The sequence below is a fragment of the Mytilus californianus genome, unplaced genomic scaffold (assembly GCF_021869535.1).
Source record: "Mytilus californianus isolate M0D057914Y unplaced genomic scaffold, xbMytCali1.0.p SCAF_14, whole genome shotgun sequence".
In the NCBI taxonomy this organism is placed as follows: Eukaryota; Metazoa; Mollusca; class Bivalvia; order Mytilida; family Mytilidae; genus Mytilus; species Mytilus californianus.
The window spans coordinates 24,803,210-24,822,439 of record NW_026262626.1 but is presented as its reverse complement, the minus strand read 5'-3'; positions in this window follow the sequence as shown (position 1 = coordinate 24,822,439).

Sequence of the window (19,230 nt, the reverse complement as noted above, 5' to 3'; positions counted from 1 at the left end):
ATAATGTCAAATTATACCAATTAATATAAAAGATTCATGTAGCTAATTAAGATTTGGAACAAATTTTACGTATCCAATATGATTGTTTTGGCACATATTTCAACCCTGCACATTTCAAATGTTGCCAGTCCAAACAACAATCACAGGCCAAAGAGTCCTGATCGTGTAGGTTTTTTTGACATTTGATACATATCCATTCACATGATTCTCTTCTTTCGTTGATCTGAATTTTAAGTTGCTTCCACGCTTCAAAGGTAAAATATTTTTTGATGCGCTGAAGGTTTACATTTTTGTCAAATATTTTGTTTTTTATTAACGAAGCATCTAGAAGATTATTGGCATCGGCCTTTGTTTTATCAGAAATAATTTTTGTGTTTCCGGTTCTTCTTTTCTCTGCAGCTGCAATTGACTCAGAGTTTCTTTTATACAATTGTACAAAATTAATCGACTGATAGTTCTGAACAAATTGTTCCAATTCTTGATAACTTTGAAATGTCTTCCCCACATGTATATCACTCTCTTACATTTTAAGAATATTTATTAACTGAGAAAAACTGTTCACTTACCTATATATAAATATTCATAAATATTCTGAGTAGTTTTAATCAATTTATTCACTAATTGCGACAAATTCCGTATATATTTCACGTTTCATTCCCGATCCGATGGCATTTTATTATAAAACCTGATGTGGGTACGCGTAGCCTATGAATGGCAATTTGACTATTCGTACCCGCATGCGGGTACGCGCAGACACTGCCTTATTTATAATTATCCTACGCATGCGCAGCAGTAGTCCAAATAATTATGACGTCTTGCAAGCCTATTTTATTTTTTTCTGTGACACAAAAAAAAAAAAAAAAAAGCCTTGCAAGATGTCATAATTATTTGGACTAGCGCAGCAGTTAGTAATCCTAAAAAATCTGATGGATAACTGGATATCATAAGGAGAAGAAGAATCTTGTTTTAATTTTGTCAATTTGATGTGCATTTTTTCCGTTCCTGCTGAGCTAGTCCAAATAATTATGATGCCTTGCAAGGCTGCAAGACGTCATAATTATTAGGACTACTGCTTAGCATGCTGACAACGGCTGAATGCTGTCAAAAAGCTGAGGCCAACCTTAAAAATATGTTTGTTTGCAGTTTTACGACTGTACATACAGACTGAAGGGTCGGTAGGCATGGTAGGTAGGAAAAATATTTTATTTTATCAGCCAAAATAAAGTTTAAACAAGCAGTTTCACAAACCAAGTTTCTTGTGAAGAAAAAACATTTTAAAACAACAAGCACTGAAAATCAACATGAAATGAACAGGCATTTTCAGATAAAAAAAATTGTTTAACCAAAACTGAAACTATAACATAGTTTCATTATCCAATTTATGACATAAAAATATGGTATTATTAAATACTGGAACACTTATAAACAAGGAATGACTAGAATTGTTTTAAAGAAATATATTTACTGACATACATGCTTCTTGACAGTAGAATGTTTTCATGAGTAGAGTATTTTCATCAGAAAAATGAAGATATTTAAGATTCATAAAACAATGTAAGACCTTAGTGTTTTCAATAAAAAAAAAATCAACCATTGAATCTTCCTCTTATTATCATTGTCTATCATGTCTATTGAAAAAATAGGCAACTTAAAAAAAATATATTAGACATGCGACTGTTTTCATATTTCTAACAATATTTAATTGTATGTAATATAAGGTTAGATTTTGAAAGATATGTTGATGCCAGGCTTTAATTAAAATAAAAAAAATCTTAGACTTCGGGGTGAAATCCCTAGCACCCCTATAAAAGTAAATGGTCTTTACTGAAATGTTTTGACTGCATAAAAAAATTTGGCAGCATAGCTCCTAAGGACATGTTTAAATTCAATTCACACAGGCATGACAGGCCACACAGTTTGGGTATATTTAATCATTGTTAATATTGTAAGAGAGAGAATAATTGCAATGAGTTGGTCAGCCCCCCTTATTCTAAAGGAGCATACTCATTGCAATGAGTTGGTCAGCCCCCCTTATTCTAAAGGAGCATACTCATTGCAATCGAAGATAGATTTAATATATAGAGTATATTTATTTTTCAAGCCAACCATTCATTTTCTCTACATCTTTGTGTAGTTGGTGTGGCTTCTTATTGATTTGACATTGTCTATCCATTAAAACATTTCAACATTTCAAATATGCCCTTTCTCCGTACAGACGTGTTTACAGGTATCCATGAAGTCATGGAGGAGTGGTTTCATCTTTATCGTCTTAACAACGATTTATAGAAAATATGGCATACTTCAGGCTGCTGTCGAGTTGTTTAACCACTGATATTGGTTCCATAAAGTCAACCTCAAAAGATCTGTACCCGATTTGTTTGAGACAGAAACGGTTATCGTGTCGGTTTTATGAATATCCGCTGCATCATTCCATGTGCAACTCTGCCTGAATCTGTATATACAGTTTACTATTAAACTTTTTTGTTTGTTATTTGTCTTAAAATTGACAGAAGACGACAGCATAAAGTTCTCCTCCATGACTTCATGGATACCTGTAAACAATCTCCATGTGCTTTATCATTAAACGGTCCCATGAACGCTTGACAGGAAGGAAAGAAGAACCGAACTTGAAGCATGTAATCGACCTAGACTTTAAATCAATTCCAGAAAGGACCCTAAGTTCCGGATCGCGTCAATAGAAGTTTTAAAAATAATATCTTCAAATTAAAAGCAATAAAATTTTCACAGTCTGGCAGATTTTCGAAGGTCGGTTGGTAAACTGCAAACAAACAATATTTTGATTTAAGCCTGAGTGAATTATACATGTATTTGACAGGTTAGCAATGAAAGTGGGTCCATTCGCCTAAAATCATGTTCACACCTATTCCTGTCTGTCCCCTTTCACATTTGAACCCCACACGTTTGCACCCTTTTTAGAGGGAGCATCTCAAAATTGTAGGCCAACTTAGTTTATTTTCTACACGGTCTGCAGGAACGAAAAAAAATGCCCATCAAAATGAAAAATAGATTTTATTTTTTAGAAACACAAAACATGCAAAATGCATTTAATTTCTAGCTTACCTGGCCCAAAAGGGCCAATTGAGCTTTTCTCATCAATTTGCGTCTGTCGTTCGCCATCATCGTTGTCCGGTAACTTTTACAAAAATCTTCTCCTCTGAAACTACTGGGCTAAATTAAACCAAACTTGGACACAATCATCCTTAGGGTATCTAGTTTAAAAAATGCATCCGATGACCCTGCCCACCAACCAAGATGGCCACCATGGCTAAAAATAGAAAATGGGGGTAAAAGGCAGATTTTGGCTTATATCTTTGAAACTAAAGCATTTAGAGCAAATCTGACATGTTGTAAACATGTTCATCAGGTTAAGATCTATCTGCCCTGAAATTTTCAGACAAATCAGACAACCTGTAGTTGGGTTGCTGCCCATGAATTGGTAATTTTAAGGAAATTTTTCAGTTTTTGGTTATTATCTTGAATATTATTATAAATAGAGATAAACTGTAAATAGCAATACTGTTCAGCAAAGTAAGATCTAAAATAAGTCAACATGACCAAAATGGTCAATTGACCCCTGAAGCAGTTATTGCCCATAAATGACAAGTTTTACCATTTTTTTCATTTTTACCTATTATCATGATTATCATGAAAACTATAATCATGATAATATTAAGAAAGAAACTTTTTTAAATTATAATAGATAAATAAACACTTTAAATCACAAAATTGATCAGTAAGGCAAGATCTATTAAATAGGCAAATTTTGCCGATATAGTTAGTAGACTGTCACTCTTCATAGGAGTGATTGTCCTTAAATGAGGATTTTTTTTACCCCCATTTTTCTTTAATGAGGTATTTTTTACCCCCTTTTGTGTTTGAGCAAAAACTAAGAAGATAGTGAGAAATTAAACAGACTAAAAGATCAGTAATACAAGATCAGCAAAATAGAGATTTTTGTCATGGTCTATTCTTGTCTACAATGTTGGAGAGTGTCCTTTGTTTGATATGCACATAGACCAAGGTGAGCAACACAGGCTCTTTAGACCCTCCAGTTATATATCTATTGGATGCCAGGCTTTAAAACTTTTCAAACTGGACAGGTTAGTCTGTACTCAAGAGTAGTTTTTGAGGTGTAAAAACAACCATATCTGGCAATTTGTATGATGATCCTTAAACTATTAAAGGTTTTGTGTTGAATAAGTTTTTTAATCGTACTTCAGTTAGTGTATTGCTATGAAAACAAGAGGCTCGCAAGAGCCTGAATTGCTCACTTGTAACTTTTTGCTGAAAATCTTTCATCAATGATTATTTTTGCTTTTCAACATGTTCAATATTTATTAATTAGTGGCTTAAAAATGCCATTTAAATGTTCTTAGTATCTGTCATATTCTCTTCAAAAGCCAAAAAACGCATTTTACCCCTATGTTCCATTATAGCCATAGTGGCTATGTTTCTTGATGTGCAAGGAAATAAAATACAAAATTTATACTAGATACTCTGAAACTCATTCGGCCCAATTTTGGCTCAAACAAATTTTGCAGTTTCAAAGCAGAAGATTTTTTAAAGTAAGGCAAGCAAACTAGATGAACAGAGCGTGAAAAATAGTCTTTAAAGGCCAATATATATAACTCCTCAAGTAGTCAATTGATAATTTTGGTCATATAAACTTTTTTGTAGATCTTACTTCGCTAAATATTTTTGCGGTTAACAGTTTACCTTTAAGCCACACCAATTTAATTTTTTGTTCTACAGACTTTTCAACTCCAAAAAATGGGGCGGGCGAGCGATTTGAAAATTTTAATAAAAAAAATTGTAATTTGAAATTTTTTGAGGTGAAGCTTGAAAAGTAAAGGCGATTGAGTGATTATAATTTTTTTTTGTAAACATAAAATAAAAGGTTTTTGGAGTTTGAGCTGTACGTTGATGTGTGTATTTTTAGTTTTTTGTGTTATATGTTTGTTGTCTGTGTCTCTGTCGTTTAGTGTTCTCATTTTTGTTCTTTGTCTTTTTAAACGACTGCAAAAAATTTTGCAATTGTATGTTGGTATCACGTCGTCGTCATTCGAAGACAATTGGTTTCCGGACAATAACTTTAGTATAAGTAAAAAGAAATCTATGAAATTTGAACACAAGGTATGAAACCACAAAAAGACGGTTGGGATTGATTTTGGGGGTTATGGTCCCAACAGTTTAGGAATAAGGGGTGTCGGAAAATACGCGAAGTACTAATATTGAACTATGGTAACGTTGTAACCATAATGCTGCAGTGAATGACGTTATTGTACAGATTTCATAGCTATCACGACGATTAAACGTATTTTGCAATCATAAAGTATTTATTGAGATTCCACAACATTTAATGGTGCCGTAACCTTTGGAAATGGATTCAAAGCTGAATTCAGTTCGTGCTGGACACAAAGGAGCCGTCACGAAGTTACTGGTAAAATTCGACGAATTAAATTCCAACACAAACACAGAAGTTGACGAAGTTAACATGGTAAAAGCTCTCAATGATGCTGTCACACAGATGCACAGAAACAGAAAACATTGATTGACCTGAATAACAGACTCTTGGATCAAACATCGGAGGAAAATCACAAGCAGGAAATCATCGACTCAGATGTGTATATATGTCATGTATGTATGAACTCGATTGCAAGCTTAGACAAATTTGCAAATTTATTAAGTCCTTTGAAACAAATACTAAAACTTCACATGATAATGTTGATCCTTTAACGAGCAGACTTAACCCAGACGCATATAATTTCACGCCCGAGGTCAGAGTTGATATGAACACATGTGCAATAGACTCTATGAACCAACTCTATGAACCAGCAGTATTCAATTCACGCCCCTGCAGTTCATACCTGTCCGACAGAGAATATCATGTTTCACGCCCGTCAGAACCGAGATCTCCAAAAAGTAATTACCATAGACTTCCAAAGTTAGACTTACCCTATTTCAATTGAGATATACTCAAGTGGCAGACATTTTGGGATTGTTTTGAGTCATCTATACACTTACTATAATGGTACTTTAATGCCAATCCAAAAGTTCAATTATCTTAAATAGAATTGAGAATGGAAATGGGGAATGTGTCAAAGAGACAACAATCGGACCAAAGAGCAGACAACAGCCGAAGGCCACCAATGGGTCTTCAACGCAGCGAGAAACTCCTGCACCCGGAGGCGTGCTTCAGCTGGCCCCTAAACAACAATGTATACTAGTTCAGTGATAATGGATGTCATACTAAACTCCGAAATATACACAAGAAACTAAAACTAAAAATTAAATAAAAGCCCAGCTTGAGGGAAGCGCCGCACAAACAGTAGAAGGATTTGCTTTGACAAATGCAACTTATGAAACCGCAGTCAACCTTCTCAGAGATCGATTCGGACAACCTAGCAAACTGATCCATGCTTACATGAAAGCACTCATGAACTTACCCACACCGACAAATGATGCATTTAGTAAGCTTGAGGTCTTACGGAGACACACTAGAATCATATGTGCGAGGATTAGAGTCACTTGGTCAAACACCAGAGATGTATGGTTCGCTTTTGGTACCAGTAGTTTTGGACAAGCTACAGATTGACATAAGAAAATCTATTGGCATATATAATTGCGCGAGAACACGGGAGAGATAATTTGATATCGGAAAATCTACGAAAATCAATAACTAACATTACTAAAGAGATTGACATACTTGAAGCAGGACAAGGAGTCATGGAATCAGACAGACTGCACACCACAGCATTTTTCACGGGTACACAACCAAGATCACATAAAAAGAGCAAATTCACAGACACACGTAAGAAGGTAAATACACGTACATGTATATTTTGTTCAGGTGAACACTATCTGACAGAGTGCTCTGAAGTAACAGACGCAAACACTAGAAATCAAATTGTAAAACAGAAACAGTTATGCTTTAACTGTTTAGGGTCACATCGAGTAGCCGCATGTCATTCTACAAAACAATGCAAAAAGTGTAACTGAATGCATCATACTAGCATATGCAAATGTACAGAGGTCATTACAGGTACGACACCGGAGCCTACAATACAACAGTCAGCAATAAACGTAGTTGAAACAACAGACGAGACTAGTGTAATGCATTCTTCACAACAAAGTCACAATATTTTTCTTAAAACAGCAATTGCACCAGTTATGTATAACGACAAAGGAGTAGAATCTAACATCTTGTTTGACGAGGGAGCACAACGTTCTTTTATAACACAGAAATTAGCTGATAAACTAGAAATTAAACCGACAGAAAAAGTAAGCATTCATCTGTCTGCGTTCAGAGATTTATCTCAGAATTTGCTTAACCTAGACCCTGCAAAAATACAACTACAGACCGACACAGGAGAAACGATGCATATTAATACACTCATTTGTTCCAGAGATTGCCATCCCGATACAGAATAAGATTTCTCAGACTACAAGAAGCTTACCACACTTAAGAGAACTTAAACTTGCACATTCTGTGCAAAGTACAGAATGTTTTGAAATTGACTTACTTATAGGCGCTGATTACTATTGGGACATTATCGAGGACAAAGTTATTAGAGGAAAAGGACCAACTGCAGTTCAGTCAAAGATCAAATATTTATTATCAGGTCCAATCAATACAACAACATCATCCAGCCGTCAACATCTACAGCTCTTGTAAACGTAATTTCATACAAGAACACATGTATAATTGACGACGAGAACGGAAAAGACACATCAAAGTTTCCATGGAAACAAGACCATCCAGATCTACCTTCAAATATGACCGTTGCTAAAAGTAGGACAGAGAACACATCGCAACGGCACGTTCAAACCAGATTGCACATTAATCCATTTGAGGAAAATCTCCAAGGGAGTAACTTACTACCAAGACCGCTTGAACGAGCACAACTTCAACTGGTGGAGTCAAGAAGCCCCATAGATACAGGACTGGAACTAATAACGCGTTTCGTTACATATTTCACTTTTGTTGGCCCCATAGAATATCGGAAAATATGCGAAGTACTAACATTGAACTATGGTAACGTTGTAACCATAACGCTGTAGTCAATGACGTTATTGTATAGATTTCATAGCTATCACGACGATTAAACTTATTTTGCAATCATAATGTATTTATTGAGATTCCACAACAAGGGGCCATAAAGAGGCAGAGGTAGTTTCCAGACAATAATTTGTGTGTAAGTGTATGGATCTTTCTCAAATTGTACCACAAGGTTCCATATCACAGAGGGAAGGCTGGGATTGAGTTTTGGGGTAATTGCCCGAAAAGTTCAGGAATTAGGGGCCAAAAACAAGCATTTTTAATAGTTTCTAGACAATAACTTGTGTTTAAGTGTATGGATCTATCTGAAATTGTAATGCAAGGTACCAAACCACAAAGGGAAGGCTGGGATTGCATTTTGTGGGTAATTGCCCTAAACATTCAGGAATTGGGGACCAAAAAGGGGCCAAAAACAGGCATGACGTTCTAGTTTCCAGACAATAACTTGTGTTTAAGTGTATGGATCTCTCTGAAATTGTAATTCAAGGTACCATACCACAAAGGGAAGGCTGGGATTGAATTTTGGGGGTAATTGCCCCAAACATTCAGGAAAAAGGGGCCAAAAACAAGCATTTTTCTAGTTTCCAGACAATAACTTGTGTTTAAGTGTATGGATTTCTCTTAAATTGTACTGCAAGGTACCATACCACAAAGGGAAAGCTGGGATTGTGTTTGGGGGTAATTACTAAAAGGGGGGTAAAAAAATTGGGGGGGGGGGATTTTTTGGTTTTTTTTTCTTAAAATTTTCCATTTTTCCATTGATTATTTCTGATTTATATATATAAACGCAAAAAATACTGATATGGCAGGAGATACACACCAAACATGATGTGTAAATTATTATATGAAGATTGTGCAATAGTCATGATAGTAGGAAATCTTCAATTGCATAGTATTGCGCTTTAGCACAGTATTGCGCAATAGCAAGAAATCTTCAATTGCACAGTATTGCACAATAGCAAGAAATCATCAATTGCACAGTATTGCACAATAGTAAGAAATCTTCAATTGCACAGTATTGCGCAATAGCAAGAAATATCCAATTGCACAGTATTGCGCAATAGAAAGAAATCTTAAATTGCACAGTATTGCGCAATAGCACAGTATTAAGCAGTAGCACAATATTGCACAATATCACAGTATTGGGCAATAGCAAGAAATCTTCAATTGAAAATTAATTGGATAGAGAATTGTCTCATTGGCACTCATACCAAATATTTCAACCCATTTCAAATTTTTAAGATCTTTCACCTTTTTTAGCTCACCAGGGCCCAAAGGGCCCCATGTGAGCTTATGCCATCACTTGGTGTCCGTCGTCGTCGTCGTTGTCTGTCGTCGTAGACTATTTCAAAAATCTTCTCCTCTGAAACTACTGGGCCAAATACCTTCAAACTTTAATTAAATGTTCCTTAGGGTATCTTGTTTGTAAATTATATCTGAAGTTTTGATCCATCGACAAACATGGCCGCCATGGCTAAAAATAGAACATAGGGGTCAAATGCAGTTTTTGGCTTATATCTCAAAAACTAAAGCTTTTAGTGCAAATCTGACATGGGGTAAAATTGTTCAATTGGTCAAGATCTATCAGCTCTGAAATCTTCAGATGAATCGAACGACCCATTGTTGGGTTGCTGCCACCGAATTGGTAGTTTTAACAAAATTTGGCAGGTTTTTGTTATTATTTTGAATATTATTATAGATATATATAAACTGTAAGCAGCAATAATGTTCAGGAAAGTAAGATCTACAAAAAAGTTAATGTGACCATAATTGTCAATTGACCCCTTAAGGAGTTATTGCCCTTCAAAGACAGTTTTACACAATTTGTTCAAGTTTGCTAACATTTAAAAATCTTCTCCTCTTAAACTACTAGGCCAATTACCTTCAAACTTTAACTAAATGTTCCTTAGGGTATCTAGTTTATAAATTGTATCCGAAGTTTTGATCCATTGATAAACATGGCCGCCATGGCTAAAAATAAAACATAGGGGTCAAATGCAGTTTTTGGCTTATATCTCAAAAACTAAATCTTTACGAGCAAATGTGACAGGGTTTAAAATTGTTTAATTGGTCAAGATCTATCGGCCCTGAAATTTTCAGACGAATCGAACAACCCATTGTTGGGTTGCTGCCACCGAATTGGTAGTTTTAACAAAATTTTTCAGTTTTTTGTTATTATTTTGAATATTATTATTGATATATATAAACTGTAAGCAGCAATAATGTTCAGCAAAGCAAGATCTACAAAAAAGTTAATATGACCAAAATTGTCAATTGACCCCTTAAGGAGTTATTGCCCTTTAAAGACAATTTTACACAATTTGTTCAAGTTTGCTAACATTTAAAAATCTTCTCCTCTGAAATACAGGTGAGCGATTCAGTCTCTTGAGAGCCTCTTGTTTATATTTTGTCAGAAACCTATATTATGTCAAAAATTTGATCACAATCCAAATTCAGACAGTTTCAAGCTTGAATATTTTGTCCAAACTTGCACCAACTGTTCAGGGTTTGACCTCTGCGGTCGTATCAGGCTGTGCTCGGCGAAGCATTTTATTGGTACTTTGTATATATATAAGATGTGGTATGAGTGCCAATGAGACAATTCTCTATCCAAGTTATAATCAGGTTGGGAACAACCCCTCAATGTTATAACTATCCCTTTTATCATAAAAGTTTTATGAGGGGTACATTTCACGTGATGTAAAGTATTTTTATGCCCCCACCGAAGCGGATGTCCATCCGTACGTCCCTAAATTGGTTTCTGTTCTCTATCTTAAGTTTGCCTCAATCAAATGTTATCAAACTTATATACACAATGTTTATTACCACAAAACACAGATCAAGTTTGAATTTTGATGGCGTCACTTTAACCATTCTAGAGTTATCCCACTTTATAAATGGAAAAATTGCAAAACTTTTCATTTCCGTTCTCTAACTTAAGTTTGCCTCATCCAAATGTTATGAAACTTAAACACAATGCTTATAACCACAATACACAGATCAAGTTTGAATTTTGGGGGCGTCACTTTTACTGTTCTAGAGTTATGCCCCTTTACAAATGGAAAAATTTAGCTTTTTTTCCCAAAAATATCAATGTCATTATTCAAGTAATTTTTGTCTCACCTTGACGGAATCAAAAAGCGAGACATGGATATGCTGTTTCGGTCGACGGCAGTGTCGTCAACAATGTATTAGCTTGTGATTAGGTCTAGTTTATGGTGAACCACTAGTGGTAGGTCAGTGATATTTGGTCTGCAGTTGTATTAGCATTGGCACATCTCATTACCATGGAGATTGTTTGGCCCCGCCCCCTCAGTCAAGGTCTATTGACTTTGAAACTTTGCTTAGTTTACATGTATTAGTTTGTGATTAGGTCAGTTTATGGGGAACCACTAGTGGTAGGTCAATAATATTTGGTATGCAGTTGTATAAGCATTGGCATATCTCATTTCCATGGAGATTATTTGGCCCTGCCCCCTCATTCATGGTCTATTGACTTTAAAACTTTTGCTTAGTTTTATGTATTAGTTTGTGATTAGGTCAGTTTAAGGGGAACTGTTAGTGGTAGGTCAATGATAATTTGTATGCAGTTGTATAAGCATTAGCACATCTCATTTCCATGGAGAATATTTGGTCCTTACCCCTCAGTCATGGTCTAATGACTTTGAAACTTTTGCTTAGTTTACATGTATTGGTTTGTGATTAGATCAGTTTAAGATGAACCACTAATGTTAAGTCAATGATATTCGGTATGCAAAAAGTTTCATTTCCATGGAGATTATATAACCCCACCCCCTAAGTATGGTTCATTGACTTTGAAACTTTTACATAGTTTACAAGTTTATGTTTGTGTTTAGGTTTGTTTAAAGGAAATGACTTATGAAAAGTCAATGGTATTTGGTTTGCAGTTGTATTAGCATTGGCACATCTCATTTCCATGGAGATTGTTTAGCCCTGTACCTTCAGTCATGGTTCATTGACTTTGAATATTTGCATAACTTACATGTTAAAGTATTGCTATTTTAATTTCAACATTTGCATTCTCAAAATAACAAATAGGCGAGACATATCTCTGTGTTAACAGTTTATTGAAATTGGAGTTTTCTTCCTTTGTCCATGATTATAGTTAAATCAACTACAATCAATGCTTTATACAATGCATTATGTTTAATTTTGCCTTCCACTGACAAAACACAGATCAAGTTGAATTTGGGTAGTCTCACTTTAACCATTATTGAGTTATGCGCCTTTATCATGTTTATAAATCGAAAAATTGCAAAATTTTTAGTTTCCATTCTGTATCTTAAGTTTGCCCCAACCAAACATTATGAAACCTATACACAATACTGTAAATTCAGAAATTATTGCGATGTTTTTATTATTGCGAAAAATGCGACAGGGTTATAATCGCAATAATTTAAACTCGCATTTTGAAATTTTTTATATGAATTAAACAGGATTTTTCTCAATATCGCAAAAATTTAAATAGCATTTTAGTCTAAAATGACAAAATCGCAATAATAAATGCACGCAATAATTTCTGAATTTACAGTACTCATTACCACAAAACTAAGATCAAGTACAAATATTGTTTCCGTTCTAGCTAACTTTAGTTTGCCTCAACCAAATGATTTGAAACTTATACACAATGCTTATTACTACATAATACAGATTAAGTACGAAATTCGGTGGCATCACTTTTACCATTCTTGAGTTATGTCCCTTTATAAACATAAAAATTGCTGAATTTTTTCATTTCCGTTCTCTAACTTTAGTTTGTCTCAATCAAATGTTATAAAACTTATACACAACCTTTCTAGAGTTATGCGTGTTTACAAATAGAAAAATTGCTGAATTTTTCGTTTCTGTTCTCTACTTAAGTTAGCCTCAACCAAATGTTATGAGACTTACACACAATGCTTGTTACCACAAAACTCAGATCAAGTTCAAATTTTGGTAGCCTCACTTTTACCGTTCTTCAGTTACATGTATGTCCCTGTATAACTATATGAAATGCAAGCGGGGGCATCATCTGTGTCCACAATTGTGGACACAATCCACATTTATTTTGTAAAAATCACTTTTTAGTACAAAAGGGCACATATTTATATTATTTGAACCTTATCCCAAAGAACTACACATCTATCTGGTATTATATGTCAACACATGTCCAAGAATTTTGTAATATTCCTTGACTTTAATATATCTTCTTTACTATTAAAAATAAGTTGACTCCTCTTTTAGAAAAGTTGTGTTAAATATGATGAATTTTTCCCCAATTAACATGTTTAAGGCCGTACCTTGACCTATAATGGTTTACTTTTATAAATTGTAACTTGGAAAGAGAGTTGTCTCATTGGCACTCATACCACATCTTCCTATATCTATTAAGTTAAAAAATCGTAAGTTTTTCTTTTTTCTTTTCTACAACAGTAAAATGACCCCTTGTCTGAGGGACAGTCCCTCATTTAAGAAATTATTAATTTGGAGGGTTGTTCCCCACCTGATAATGTATTTAAAGTTAATACAATTACAGGTCATAGTACGGCCTTCAACACAGGGCTTTGGCCCAGACCAAACAGCAAGCTATAAAGGACCCCAAAATGACTTTTGTTAAACAATTCAAACAGGAAAACCAACAATGTAATCCATATACAAATGGAGAAATACCTATGAATCACACCAACAAACGACAACTATTGAACAACAGGCTCCTGACTCAGGACAGGTGCATAAACATGCAGCAGGAATGGATATTGTTGTTCCGCAGGCAAACAATATTGCAGGTGAAGGCAACACTTCTCCTTCTGCCTACTTTATTCTAACAACGAAAATCAGCATGATTTTGCAGGGGAATGTAAATAAGGGGAAGGAAACCAATGTTAATATCTTTTTAATGTTTACAACAACAAAAAATGGCGCGGGAAATACACAGGAATACTTTTCTGGGTGCGGGAAGCGGGAATATTAAAAAAAAAAAAATTTCTATTTAGAAAAAATAATGTGTGGGCGGGTCTGTCGAACAAGAATTAAATTGGTGAGGCCTTATCTTCAATAATATTCAAGATAATCACCAAAAACTGCAAAATTTCCTTAAAATTACCAATTTAGTGGTAGCAACCTAACAATGGCATGAATGGGTTGTTCGGTTCGTCTGAAAATTTCAGGGTAATAGATCTTGACCTTTTAAACATCTTTACCCCATGTCAGCTTTGCTCTAAATGCTTTAGTTTAGTTTTTGAGATATAAGCCAAAAACTGCATTTGACCCCTATGTTCTATTTTAGCCATGGCAGCGATGTTTGTTTATGGAGCAAAACTTCGGATACAATTTTTAAACTAGATATCTTAAGTAACATTCAGTTGAAGTTTAGATGTATTAAGCCCAGTAGTTTCAGAGGAGAAGATTTTTAAATGTAAGCAAACATGGTGAACAAATTGTGTAAAATTGTCTTTAAAGGGCAATAACTCCTTAAGGGGTCAATTGACAATTTTGGTCATATAAACTTTTTTGTGGATCTTACTTTGCTGAACATTATATATTGCTGTTTACATTTTATCTCTATCTTTACATTAATAATATTCAAGATAATCACCAAAAACGGAAAAATTTCCTTAAAATTAGAAATTTAGTGGCAGCAACCCAACAATGGGTTGTTCGGTTCGTCTGAAAGTTTCATGGCTGATAGATCTTGACCTATTTAACATTTTTAACCCATGTCAAAGGAGTAGGTGCGGTAAGGGCCGATTTTGGCCTCAAATTTCAGGTTCATCTGATGAAAGATTTTGGACACTTTTTAAACACTTAAGTGTCTACTTCAGTCGATTCAATTAGTTTATGTGAAAGATTTCAACTGATTTAGTCATTAAAGACGCTCAAATTCAAGCTGAAATATGCAAAATCTATCAAATATGCCATAACATATCACTTTCAGATTGTTTTTGTCAAAAATGAAAGTGGCCGCATCCGTGTTCACTCTCAACCTTTATATATGTCATGTATTATTATCAAATACAACTTACATTTAAATATTAAGAATGAACACAAATGCGGCCACTTCCATTTAAGATGGAAACCATCTGAAAGTTAACTCAAATTTGCTAAAATTGTGAATATTTCAGTAATTTAGCATGACTTTATGATGCTACATGTAGTACCCGATATATGTGCATTGTATTGTCAAAAACAGCCCATAATTATGTAGCAGAAGTATAGCTAAAAGTTTACATTTTAACAATTTTGTAAAACTGCTATATTTTGGGGCCAAAACTTTGGATACAATTTGAAAATTAGATACCCTAAGGAATACTCAGTTAAAGTTTGAAGGTATTTGGCCCAGTAGTTTCAGAGGAGAAGATTTTTGAAATAGTTTATGTAGAAGATGACGATGACAGACGATGTACGACGACGGACGCCAAGTGATGGCATAAGCTTACATTGGGCCCTTTGGCCATGGTGAGCTAAAAAGAAAATCAGTACTTTTTGTTTTAAAACTATATTAACAGGTTGGGCTGAAGTCAGGAAAAGTGTGGTATATCCTGTTTTCAAGGTACACCCCAGTGTTTTTATTAGCAGAAGCGCTTCATTCCAAAAATGTGCACTTTGTCAACACTTTTACAACCCTACGAAATTACTATAAAAAGAAGCATTCAATACTTATAATAACATTTTTTTTGCTAAAATCATAAAAACACAATTTCTATCACATTTTGCTTTTATTTACCTGACAGTGTTCACTTTATTGTGGAAGCTCGTGTCATCTAGAACAATTTAGAATGTTACATTTCATTTTGAAATGGGTATTTATTTCAGAATGACGCAAAATTACTGTTAGCCAATATAAATAACGTATTAAAATAAAAAATACATGTAATGTAATTATTGTAAATTAGTTGACTATGTGGTATGGGCTTTGCTCATTTGTTGAAGGCCATACGGTGACCTATAGTTGTTAATTTCTGTGTCATTTGGTCTCTTGTGGAGAGTTGTCTCATTGGAAATCATACCATATCATGCATATCCATATCATATAATCGTCCAAAAAAAAATTCTGTTGGTGTGTTATGATGTGAAAATATGGCAGCTAATTAATTGTCGTGTTTTGAAGCTGTAGTTTACCGATTGTCACCTTTGTAAACAATCAACAAAGAAGCATGAATATTAAGCACGTGTATAACATGTACAATAAGATAATAGTTTATTTCAATGACAGATCCATGCGTATTGCGATCACCAAATTTTTATGAGAAAGGTCATGCTGAGTTCACTGCATATAACAAACAATGAAAAAAAAGTAAATTTCTTCTAAATTTGGACAAATTATAGAATTTTCTTGAGAAAAAAGTATATATTCATATGTTTTATAATAAACACTAACCATTTTGTTATAAAAAACATATGCATCATTTTTTTTTATTTGAAGTTTCATATGACTTTAACAGCTTATGGCTAAGTTACTATTAAGTATCTTACCCTTCACAAAATACACCATTATCTTTCATTTCTTTTAAACTGATATCAGGTTTTAAATAATTTCTCTAATATCATTGCTTATCTATTCTTGTCTTTTTATACTAGAATTCATAGTACTCTCAGAATTGTACGTAATGTCTTTTTGTTGTTGGGATATACAAGTACCCGGCCATGTCCACTCTGTGTAGTATTTCTATTTGTATCCATCTGATGAGTTAAGACTTTTTCAACTGATTTTTATAGTTCGTTCTTATGTTGTAATGTTACACTACTGTCCCAGGTTAGGGGAAGGGTGGGGATCCCGCTAACTTGTTTAACCCCGCCACAATCTGTATGTATGTGCCTGTCCCAAGTCAGGAGCCTGTAATTCAGTGGTTGTCGTTTGTTGATGTGTTACATATTTGTTTTTGGTTCATTTTTTGTTGTAAATTAGGCCGTCAGTTTTCTCGTTGAATTGTTTACATTTGTCATTTCGGGGCCTTTTATAGCTGACTCTGCGGTATGGGCTTTGCCTCAACCAAATGTTATGAAACTTGTACACAATGCTTATTACCACATAATACAGATCAAGTTTGAATTTTCGTAGCGTCACTCTAACCGTTCTAGAGTTATGCTTTATAAATGAAAAAATAACAAAATTTTTAGTTTCCTTTCTCTAACTTAAGTTTGCCTCTACCAAATGTTATGAAACTTATATATACACAATGCTTATTAAGACAAAACACAGATCAAGTTTGACTTTGGTTGAGTCACTTTAACCATTCTCGAGTTATGCCCCTTTATAAATGGGAAAAAAAATGCAAAATGTTTAGTTTCAGTTCTCTAACTTAAGTTGCCTCAACCAAATGTTATAAAACTTATACACAATGCTCATTACTACAAAACACAGATCAGGTTGAATTTTGGTGGCGTCACTTTAACCATTATCAAGTTATGCCCCTTTATAAAAAGAAAAACTGCAAAATTTTTAGTTTCCGTTCTGTAACTTAAGTTTGCCTCAACCAAACGTTATGAAACTTATACACAAATGCTTTTTACCACATAAAACAGATCAAGTTCGAATTTTGGTAGCGTCACTCTAATCGTTCTAGAGTTATGATTTGTAAATGAAAAAATTACAATTTTTTTTATTTCCGTTCTATAACTTAAGTTTGCCTCTACCAAATGTTATGAAACTTATACAAAATGCTTATAACCACAAAACACAGATCAATTTGAATTTTGGTGGGGTCACTTTAACCATTTTTCGAGTTATGCCCCTTTATAAATAGGAAAAAATTGCAAAATTTTTAGTTTCCGTTCTCTAACTTAAGTTGCCTCAACCAAATGTTATGAAACTTATACACAATGCTCATTACTACAAAACACAGATCAAGTTGAATTTTGGTGGCCTCACTTTAACCATTATCGAGTTATGCCTCTTAATAAATTGAAAAATTGTAAAATTTGTAGTTTCCGTTCTGTAACTTAAGTTTGCCTCAACCAAACATTATGAAACCTATACACAATACTTATTACCACAAAACTCAGATCAAGTTCAAATTTGGGTAGCATCACTTGTATTATGCCCCTGACGTAGCGGAGGGGGCATTACGTTTTACCCTTGTCCGTCCGTACGTCCCAACATTGGTTTCCGTTCTCTAACTTGAGTTTGCCTCAACCAAATGTTATGAAACTTATACACAATGCTTATTACCACAAAACACAGATCAAGTTTGAATTTTGGTGGCGTCACTTTAACCGTTCTAGAGTTATGCCCCTTTATTAATGGAAAAATTGCAAAATTTTTAGTTTCCGTTCTCTAACTTAAGTTTGCCTCAACCAAACGGTATGAAACTTATACACAATGCTTATTACCACATAATACAGATCAAGTTTGAATTTTGGTAGCGTCCCTCTAACGGTTCTAGAGTTATGCTTTATAAATGAAAAAATTTCAAAATTTTTAGTTTCCGTTCTCTAACTTAAGTTGCCTCAACCAAATGTTATGAAACTTATACACAATGCTCATTACTACAAAACACAGATCAAGTTGAATTTTGGTGGCGTCACTTTAACCATTATCAAGTTATGCCCCTTTATAAATCGAAAAATTGCAAAATTTTTAGTTTCCATTCTGTAACTTAAGTTTGCCCCAACCAAACATTATGAAACCTATACACAATACTTATTACCACAAAACTCAGATCAAGTACAAATTTGGGTAGCATCACTTTTATTATGCCCCTGCCGTAGAGGAGGGGGCATTAAGTTTCACCCTTGTCCGTCTGTACGTACGTACGTCCCAAAGTTGGATTCCATTCTCTAACTTTAGTTTGCTTCAACCAAATTTTATGAAACCTTTACAAAATGCTTATTACTACAAAACACATATCAAGTTGGAATTTTGGTGGCGTGACAATTACCGTTGTTGAGTTATGCCCCTTTACAAATTAAAAAAATGCTGAATTTTTTGTTTCCGTTTTCTTACATTAGTTTGCCTCAACCCAATGTTATTAAACTTATACACAATGCTTATTACCACAAAATACAGATCAAGTTTGAATTTTGGTGGTGTCACTTCAACCTTTCTAGAGTTATGCTCCTTTACAGATGGAAAAATAGGAATCTAATATCTGTTTTAAAACTATCAATGATGTTATTGTTAAAATTAATTTTTAAAATTGGAGTTATCTTCC